Source organism: Haliotis rubra, unplaced genomic scaffold (assembly GCF_003918875.1).
Source record: "Haliotis rubra isolate DU_JTF1 unplaced genomic scaffold, ASM391887v1 Scf2226, whole genome shotgun sequence".
In the NCBI taxonomy this organism is placed as follows: Eukaryota; Metazoa; Mollusca; class Gastropoda; order Lepetellida; family Haliotidae; genus Haliotis; species Haliotis rubra.
In genome coordinates this window covers 34967-45895 of record NW_025766255.1, presented here as the reverse complement: position 1 = coordinate 45895, position 10929 = coordinate 34967, and positions in this window count along the sequence as shown.

Here is a 10929-nt window from a genome sequence, read left to right as displayed (position 1 = left end):
CCTTCGACTTAAATTACGCAATAAAAGTCCAAAATCATAAACAGCTCCAGAACAATTTCAGAAAAGTACTGCGATTTTAGTTCGCCTGTTGCCGACAAAGCAAACCAGCCTCTATAAGTTCAAATAATTCGAGAAAGCGCCTGAAACAGATGATGCCTGATTATCGTTGTCACAGCCAGTTAACCGTACGATTACCTTCCTCGAAAGACTAATAATATAGGCGCGTCATCAGCGAGAAATTATATCTGAAACTACTTTAAACCATATTGCCCAGGTTTATTATGCATCTTTGTATCGAAACCGTTTCTATCAACAAAGTCAGAAACAACTTAAGTTACAAAACAACGTAGTGACAAAAGATGGCGAAAAATCATTCAACAGACAATACTGGAATCCTTCGTTGACGATCTTTAACGCTGAATAATGTGCTTAATTTAACTATGTCAATAAATATGAACTGGGTCAGTCAAGGCCCGATTCGAATAGTTGGTACGATTTCAATGATAATAAAATATCAAAGTCGTTCCCACGTACTAACGTGATAAAGTCAACAGATATACATCACAGCGAAGATCATTAACGAAAATGTTATTCATATTATTTATACACAGCATGGCCTCTTTATAGTGGTTCACAGCCTCAAAACCGTACCGATTAAACAAAATAATAAATAAGAATTATACAATTTCAGCATGTCTTTGTTCCGTCATCTAAGTTCTGTACCAGTTTGCGTTGCTTCCGTACCGGTGAGAGTCAAAGCAAAAGCTTTCGCTGTTTGAATAAACCAGATTCTCAAATAGTCAAAATATGTTTCAACCATACCCATGAATCTTCATCATTCTTTCATCAATTTTTCAGAGGAATGTCAGTTCAACGGTTTTTTCTAAAGGCTCGACGAAAGCTTGGACATCGGGTGTCGTTCTTCACCAAACGTTATTTTCATTTTCAGCCAGTTTGCGCAAAATGCAGATATATCGCTCAACACGAGGTTATTTTCAACCAAAACATTTCGCTATATCACCAATACTGTCCATTGCCAAATCAATGACTGGTCACCGTCCTCAAACTTGGTTTGTCAATAAACAACTACCTTTTCGCCATCGAAAGAGACAAGAATTCGGCGCAATCACCTGCTGACGGCAGCAGACGAGCATAGACGAATGCAGCCGCCGGTTATATTTTAAATCTCAATCACTGGTTACTCGATATCCGATGGCGACAGCATCATCGACAGAACCTTACTTTACATTCGGCATGCTAACAATGTCAGTATTGCATTGTTCGTATCCGCTTAAGGAAACAGCACGCCACCCTTCGTGGAAAGATCATCACGCAGGCCAGAGCGGCAGCGTTTCCATCCAGCATCAACGTCGCCAAGAAAGGCCTATCCTTATCTAATGTCGAGAAATAGCCATCATTACTCGATAACTACCCAAAAGCAGAGCAGAGTGCCTTGCCATCCTCCGGCGGTTCGCCTGCTCCATGACATAAACACCGTCGAGAAACAGAAACCATGTTACATATCAGATGTCGATACCGGCAAAATCCGGGAACAAATACATGTACATAGTTACTTCCAAACATCATGCATCGGGATGTGATTGCCATGACATTGGTAAACATGACAGAGAGCTATCTCGATTCCGACGCCGCAGGGCGTAAATGTTCGCGATAAAGAAAAGCAAACAGACGGCGGGCCGACGCTGTTCATTGTTCGTCACCATGCATAGGTATTACGACAATACGATGGCGTCAATAAAGAAACCGTCAGCCAGCGTTTTCAACACGCTTCGATGACCGGGGGTAAACATCATCGCACTTTCGAATTGCATGATTCCCCGAGCTCGATGCAGCCGAAAGGAACAATGGTGCCGAAGCTAATGCTACCACATTATCAGATTTATCGATAGAATACAAATAATGTCTCCGGTTTCATAATCATCTTTATTGACAGTCATACGAAGATTGATGAAAGAGAATTGACGTTAAATGAACAAACCGTTGTAAACGGCCGTCTACTCCCTCCACCCACTGTTCCAAATCTGAAATGTTTCGAAAACAATTATCTATCGTCTTCGTTGTTAATCGATGTAATCGTTCACGTACCCGGTAAAATACGAAATAACGTACGGTTCCACGATGTTCGAAGAAAACACATCTATTTCGCGGTAACGAAAATACCTGCTATCAACAAAATCATCATAAACGCCGTTAGCCGACAAACGTTGAATAAATTTCACAGCGAACGACAGCATTTCAAACATGATCAAGTACGACGCTTCTTACGTTGCATTTGTGTATTTACCAGCCAGCTTCATCATTCGAAATAACTTCATTAAAGATGGTTACGAAGCAATAAGTTACGCGTCGGTCAGTACCGAAAAGGTAACATATTATTGAACATCGCTTCACTGTTAAATGCGATCGATGAAGTCGCGATTTCAAGCGCCGTCGATGCCAGTCGCCTGAAAACAGCAAAACATAGCCAGTTGCCGAAAACGAATTTATATCCGCCGGGGAACAGCGCCGAACCGCAACTCATGCCTGTCGTAAGATAGCGACCAACGAAGAAATTGCCGACTTGGTGGACATCACGTCGTCGGCCAGCAGATCGATGTCATGTTGCCGATCTTCGATAGCCCAACCGCAACGCTGGTTTAGACGCCACCATGGTAGCTGGGGAACAGTCAGCGAGCGCATGCAAAATCATCATCATCGAGCATCGATTGAACTGGTTCAGCAACATATAGCGAATATCATCGATAACCAGATTCACGAATTATTGACCAGACCGAATCGGCCGCCACGAGCTGACTATACGGCGTTCAACGATCGTGATGAATAACGTTACCATGAAAAACAATTCTTCCCGTATTGAACACCGAAAGTTTAATGTGATTCATTTGCAAAGCAGTATTAACGGTTACAACAAACTTTAACATATTGTTCTTCAATATTTCCAGCCATTGGCCCAGAAATAAAGTCCTCCAATAATCCAATTATCTCTGATGAAGTTAATACTGGCGTAAGAAGACGAGCCACCTGCGCCTGCAGAACGTCTCGATCGCGGGTCAAAACATTGATAGCAGACGATTCTCCGAACCATTAACAAGGAGATGCGTAACCAGACCGGTCGCCTGGGGATAGTACAATATCAAAATGCGTTCCGCCTGATTATCCCCGTGACGGCAAAACGTTCGTATGCAGCATCTTCAGACTCGCGAAATCGGGAGCATCGCGCCCGTTTTATCATTGCATATATAGCCCTACGCAGACCACCAGCGGTAACAACACCAATCAGGCAACTTTTCTAAATTATGTTTTCGTAACATCTCCATATTGCTTCTAACAGCCAGCCATTGTTGACGAACTGATGTACGGGAAAAATCAGCTCGTAACGCCGAAAAAAAAAATATTGTCGTGAAACAAATGAAATCGCGAAAACCGGCGAATTACAACAAAATTTCGAAGAACAAAATGCCAGACGCGAGTTCGAAAGTGAAGTAGATACAGGCGTCGGTATCCGAATTATCGATTCCTCTGCGATCAATCGATGAGGCTTTTTTTGACCTGAAGAACTTAAAAGTGATGATGTTACCGATGCTTCATGTACTATATCTTTTCAGACGTGTTTGGAGGTCGGGCGGTTCTATTAAACATGCAAGGATGAGGATTGCGATCAATTTAGACGATTTTGCGCGATTATACTGCGGTATTTCACTATCCTTTGGTCGTTTCTGTTTAAACCTCTCCACGAAAGCCAAACTTCTTTATATTTCGTCAACCGTCAAGAGAAAGCCACGCGAATTCGTTCGAGCCAGATGATTGGTCCAGATACGTACGCTTTTACGTTACAACGAATCAATAAATAAAGAAGAAATCATCTTCCGAAGTCGATAATTAACGAGCCGCATGGGTGCCTAGTTATCACCGTTGGTTGCATAATCAATAAAAGTTGATACGGCGACCGTCGATACTGCGAACATCGTGTGCCTGCATTTCTTGTTCAGTCTTGTCATAGCAGTATGATAGCCATATTTGAACGATGTCGCAACATGAAGCCAAGAGGTAACACGAAACAAGATCGCGGCGTCGCAACCACGCAACAAGTTGGTCATCGCCATCTCCGTAAATAGAAAACGATATTGCAGCTTCAGGTGTTAGCATTGCGAACGATGTATCGGTTGGTGACTTCGTTGACCGTTATATCGCGCTCTTCATTGTGCATATCGATACCATGTTGCCGATCTACCGGATTGCGTCCGATCCAGATTCATTATGTAGTCATGCATGCTTTCGGGAATATTATTTACGCTGAAAGTTAATCAACAAACGCGTTATCGGCAAAACATGGTCGTAGTTACAGGCTTCGCACGAGTTCTTTCGCCCATTTTCATCGCTTTATCGTAGTTGTTCACTTGCATCAGCCCGCAGCGCCATGACAGGTGTCCTTCAGCCGCAAATGCCATCATCACGCGGAACGTTCTCGTCGATTCCATGCGCATCGCGCGTGATGTCACACCGTTAACAGCGTTCATATGCCCAACAAGATGCCACTTCAAGCAGTATAGCGCGCGTCAAATATTAGTATAGGCCATTGCGCAGTCAGACAAACGTTTATGATGGTAAGTTCTTAGTATGGAGCAGGGTTACGAGTCGTTTCAACGTCGACGACAGCAGAAATATGTTTGTTTCCACGAGGCGACATCTTTCAATAGCCGCGGCCGACGCACCGTCATTACGTTTTTCTGTCATTGGGCGTGTAAGAGCCATTATTAACATCGATACATATGTCAGCGTCGCCGCGTTGATCTGGTGTCGAGAGCCGCGTCAACGATTATCGATGCCCGAAACATTTCGTCGCCGCCTAGTGAAAGCGACACGAGGTCGCCATCGCATATTTCCTCTACCGTACCATCGGCCGCCTCGTCGCGCCGGCGTCATGCTGCGCTGAAGGGGACGTTATAGTTCCACAACGCCCTAACCTTTAATCCAGGTCACATAATAGGAATACGACGGCGATTCGCCGTAGCTTCAACAATCGTTGGTAAAACCCGGTTTATTCCAGAACATATCTCTCGACAAACGGCTTAACCGAGTCAATACGCTCCTTCTTTCAGTTGGAAAGCAATAATATCGAACAAACTTTTGTGGGATAAAGCACTTTCAGTTCGTAGCGACGTTTCGATAGTCAACGGTTCAAGAATCCGCACGTTCCGCCACCAATGAAACAAAAGAACCATGCAACGCTCGTCCATGCCAGCACGATTTACCAATCAATACCAGCCGACAGCAGCATTGGCATTCCCGCGCTATACTGACCATCGTACATTATCGCCAATCATCAACGACAGACGACAGATGAACTGCGAACATCGACTGCGCCATCAGCGAAAGCAATCAGCAGGCGGCTTCGTTACATCGCGCGCAGGCTTCCGTCACCAGAGCAAAGCCTGGTATTTGAAGCACGCGGTTTTGGGCCGCCATCACTTTACCGAGTTAATTTATATCATACTCGAAATGGTAATTGGCGATGAAAGCAGCTGAGCAGAACTCACGTAAATGCGCATTTCACCCGGAAATAAAGATGACCGTGTCACTATAATGACGGACTGTACCAGAATCGACGTCGCCTGCTGGAACCGTCATTATCGTGTCTGTTTGCGTAGCCACGCCGTTGAAAGCGTTTCTCGACAATAGTCAAAAATGGTGACCATAATAAATAGCAGGCCGACAATGCTTTCCGGATGAAAGCCAGATGATGAAAGCATGCATTTGTCCCTCGGGGACAATGGTTTCCGTCGAAGTTTGCCCTGCCGGAGCTTTATTACGGTGCGGTGGATGCTGCGCGCTGAGGTTACGGCCAGCGTTGTGTTCATCGAATTTTCGCTTCAGCATTGCCAGCAGGGCTTCAGTTAACAGGTGTCGCCAACAGTGAATTGCGCGATCATTGCAGCATGATGCCGAGATATCCAGACTGTTTGCAGATCAGCAGATAGATAACCGCGACAGCCACGAAGTCTGGTGGCGCGATAACGACTGCGTGCTCGCCGACAACACGCCCGGCGCAAGAAGCGATGAATTGGTTTAGCGCATGACGGCCGGCGTAAAATGATGGCGTGTGGCGTGAGGGTGCGTTGCCGGGCAGCAATGGCTCAATAACCCCTATACCAACGAGCCCATTCATCACAAAGGTACCGTCATCAACAGCCGTAACAATGGTCATACACTTCTCAAAAGAACGTTGCTCACATTTCATCGAAGCCAGTTACAAAGTTACTTCGAATACGTCACGATTTTTCTTGACCGGACAGTTCAGCAAGCTTACACGTGCCAATGATCGCCGAAATATGATCATTCGAGCGATCGCGCCCTCACATTTGCGCGGGAGCGCGAAAACGAATTGCCAGCTTTCTTCCTGGCCAGCTGAAAACACAATATCGGGATTACGAGTATTATCGCCTGTATTGGTCCGAGATCGCAATGATTCATTATCAAAGCCCCCATCATTAATCCATTGCATTTTCCTCGGCCGTCAATTGCGAATAGTTTAGAAAAGGTACAACATTAAAGTCACCGACTTCGACAGCGTTATCGTAGCATCTAACTGATGCCAATACGATATCTGCTCGAGGAGCGAGCGAGTTTGTTTTACCGCCATAGCCGATCAGCGAAGATTCGCGGTGACGATACGCTTTTCGGCGATTTAGCCGGAATCCATCGCCTTCCCAATGGTTTCGAGTACCCGGCATAAAATATCGATTGCGAGGTTCTTCATTCTGACTTTGTTATCCCGAAGCTCTTTCCGTGCCTTCCGAGTACGTAAACAGAAGATCGCGCCGTTTATAAAAACTTCAAGCGTTGAATAGGGAACAGCAATCGCCGCCAGTTCCAAATGGATATGAGTCGGAGTTTTATGCATCGGTCGATGCCTTCAGCAATAATCAACACCACGTTAGTCCGCTAAACAACGGCAAAGCCGTGAAAAGGAAAACAAACACCTAAACAAGGTGTTAAACGAAAATGCAGACAACGAAAGTTTTCTATAAACATTGTCACGAAGCCGAATTAACTACGCCCCAGTTGTCGACATTGCTGTCTCGTTCACTGTTCATTTTCCAGTTCATCATTTTATCGGATTCATTTCGTAGTTAGTAAAAGCAGACACCGATTTCGCGCCGATATCACCAAACCATAAATATCATTGTGGCAAAGTTAAAGCGCAGAAATATGGGTGGCGGTTTACGAACGGCAAAGTCAATGACGATGAATGCGCTTTTGCCCGTAACATCATATGTTTAAGGTAGCGGAGAAGCCTGTGCGTATTTTGATACGGTTGGTGTTCTTTATTACAGCATCAATGCGACGAAGATCCGGGGAATCACGAAAGCGACGAATATTCGTTTATCCCCTGGTATAATGTGAGACGGTGATAGAGGATGGCGGTAAAAGTTAAAACGACGCCGATGCGTAGCGATGATAAAGAATGATGACGGATGATGTTGGCGCGTAGATGCCGAGGTGAATGATTGATAAAAAGGTAATTATTGACGTAAAGATGATGGCGTGTTGAAGATTTATCGCGTAGCGATGATGGCGTAAGTTGAATGCTGACGTTGATGGTGTAAAGGATCGATGCGCCGCGATCGCGTAGAGATGATGACAAATGATGTTTTGATGATCATGGCGTAAGTTGAATGGCAGCGATGTTTTATGATGATGGCGAGTTGACGATGTTGACGTTATTTGCGTGGAGATGATGGTATAGTTATGCGGATGAAGTCGCGAACTCGAAAGGGCAAATCATTTTCAACTTTGTAACAGTGATTAATTGGTTCCGGACACAAATCATGCTAAATGAAGCATGAAGAAAGTCATACCGCAAAATATGATGTTCCGGCACAAGAACAGAGGACATGCCAGTCGAATCGTGCCAAAATATTCGAGCAGCATTTTCGTCCTACAGATCAATTACATCAAATATCAACACCAACCTGATGACAAATAGCGGTGACTTCGGGTAAATTTGAATCTTTGGTTTTCAACAGGGTGAATTATCGACAAAGAAGATTTTATTTAGCGTTTATATCGATATGAAGGGTGAAATACCGGGAATGTTGGCGGAGATAAAATATAATATTATATCGCCCGCGGTCATTGAAGTACGGCAGTTAATCAATGCGTTAATGTTATATTACATATATTCATATATATAGAGAGAGGGGAAGATTGCAGCCGAAGACGATTAGTGAGAGAATAGAGACGCCTGTCGAAAGATAGACAGATATATTCATGCCTTTATTTCCGTTATTTGTTTAGTATTCACCAGCCGCGTTTTCGCTGATACGGCTTTGAAGCGAAGATCCTTTCGAATACCACCATTATCACTTTACCGCGCGTTCATCTTCCCGGTTGTAATGATGTTTTGATTTTCATTTCAGTTGACGTCGTCCAACGCGGTGGCATAAGATATTATTGTAAGTATTTCACAGCTTTAGTGGTTTCAGATTAGACCGCACCACAGTTCAGTGGTTAGTAAGTGTGATCGGAAAGAATATTTTCGGTATTCGAATATGTTCAGCCGCGAGCTATCGTGATACGTTAGATATTTTGTACGTCATAGATGCTTTCGATAATAATACTGTTATTGCTTCGTTGCGTCATCAACTTACCCGATGAAATGTGGTTCGTCAATCAGCAGTTACGAAGTCCGGTCACGTAACAAAGTGATTAGCGTTAAGGAACAGATCTCAATTTGGTGCTCGAACTAAATAAACCTTGCTTTTTGAGCACTCATCGGTATCTTAAGCCTAATCAGCCCAAAGACTCTGGCGTCGTACAACAGATCACGGCGAAAGAAATACGTCGTTGCGCAATCACAATACGGGGAGTTTACAACAAAGTTTGCAACGCCGTATCTTTTGATGCTCTCCGATTTATCAGGAATTAATCGTCAAGCAGCCGCTATCATTTTACGACGGTATCTGGTTTCGATCGAGGATTACGATATGTTCTCCTCAATCACGGTTCCGAAGAGGCCGCCAGTCACCGCGCTGATGTCCATCGAAGAAAGCGATAGTGGAAACTTCTCGACGTCACCAAAGACGTTAAACATGGCATTTCGTTAACTTCGCTTCCGGCGCCGCATTACGCGCATATTGTTTAATATATCGTCGATGCCACATCGTTATCCACCTTCTTTCATCGTTACCAATATCGGTATAGTAAACAGAAGATTGGGATTTTCCGCCGCCAGCCGAATAATGAAGAATATAACCACAATTTTTGCGTTGAGCCGGGAGCAACAGGAAAGCATTACGGGTGGTTTCAGTATATATCATAGCCAGTGTCATTAAAGATTAATGGAAGATGCCGCAGTTGATGTACGTGGTTCCGGTTTATGGTTTCCCGGAAAACCACTTACCAGCCATCCCGCACAGTGACCGAGCGCCGTTTTACCGTCGTCGTTATTATCGACACGTAACGCACGCGTCACGTGCGCCGTATGTATATATATGAGACAGAGTGCAGCTATATATTATATATATGGCGACAAAAATTGAGAGCAGCGGCAAATGCAAGAGAAGCGAGAGAGGGTGCGGCGGTTTTGAGAAAGAAAGATAGAGAGAGAGCGTGGGTGGAGAGAGAGAGAAGAGGAGATTAGTGAGGGAGAGAGAGGTGACAAAGCGATGCCGATGACGCGATAGAGGAAGCAGAGCCCCGTATCGGTTATATTGTCATTCAGATAGTTTCAGACCTTTCACATACAAATAAAATGCTCTGCCAAATTATACTTTGGTATTGCTTGATAACAGCCACAAGCGGACAGTGCTCTAAAGAAGCCAAATAGTTTCATTGGGGCCGCAAGCAGCTTTGTGGAATTGACATGTTACTTCCTTGGCGATCGCTGAGTACTTATGGCATGGGTGACGATTATTTTGCAGAGTGCATTTACCCTGGCCAAAATCATCGTCAACCCTCCCAGCCATACCATGGAACGGTGCTCCCTGTTCAAAATGGAAAGGCTTTATTTGGACGTCAGCAGAAGCTTGCTTCTGAGTGACCGATTCTACCGATTCCTCATTATGCTTAAAGCAGTTTTGTTTGTTTTCATAATAAACATACGTTATCAATTTATGCCTGAAGTCTTTCTAAAGGCTTGCCCATGCTGTAGTCATATGCCAAGCTGCCGTCACGCCGAAGTATCGACTCACAGCATAATGTGGTGAAGCTTCGCTACCGCCGTGATATTGCTGGAATATAAAAGCGGTGTTCACCAGTTAGCCAGTTGTTTGAAGTCAGTACCATTGAAGGAGCCAGTTGGGAAACATGCACGTAAAACACCAGAGATACTGATACTTTTCGGTATGGGACTACAGTAATAAATTGTCAAAATACCGGTCCATGTGCCGAAATAACCTCGATAACACACGTAGCACCGGACAAACGATTCTTCCAGCCGGGTGAAAGCCGTGCTGCGTGCCACCGTGCTCATGGTTTACGCGCAGTGAAAATGTTGCCTGCCCAGTTCGTTATCTATCGGCCACGTAATACAGCGATCGCCGGGATCATTACGCAATTCTGAACTTAACACAGTCATTAAGGCGTTCTCATAAATAAAACGCCATCATTTAGCGTATCGTCACGTTTCCGTTTCACAGACAGGGCTGGTGATACTTCACGCCGTTATGTCCGCCGATCGCAAAATGCTGGCGACACAAAGTGAAGAGCCAGCGAAAACTGGCATCATCAGCTTTAAAGGAATAAACCAGTCGTTCGAAATATCAAGTCGAAGATTGCGTTCGTTCGCTTCGTTCGGTATTGTCGCCAGTCGAGTAAACTCGTTCAACAGCCGCATCTCTTTGATTTGTAAGGCTATAATTGTTTGCCTTTGTTCTTTTCATCAGCAATGGCTGAATGTCAACGAAT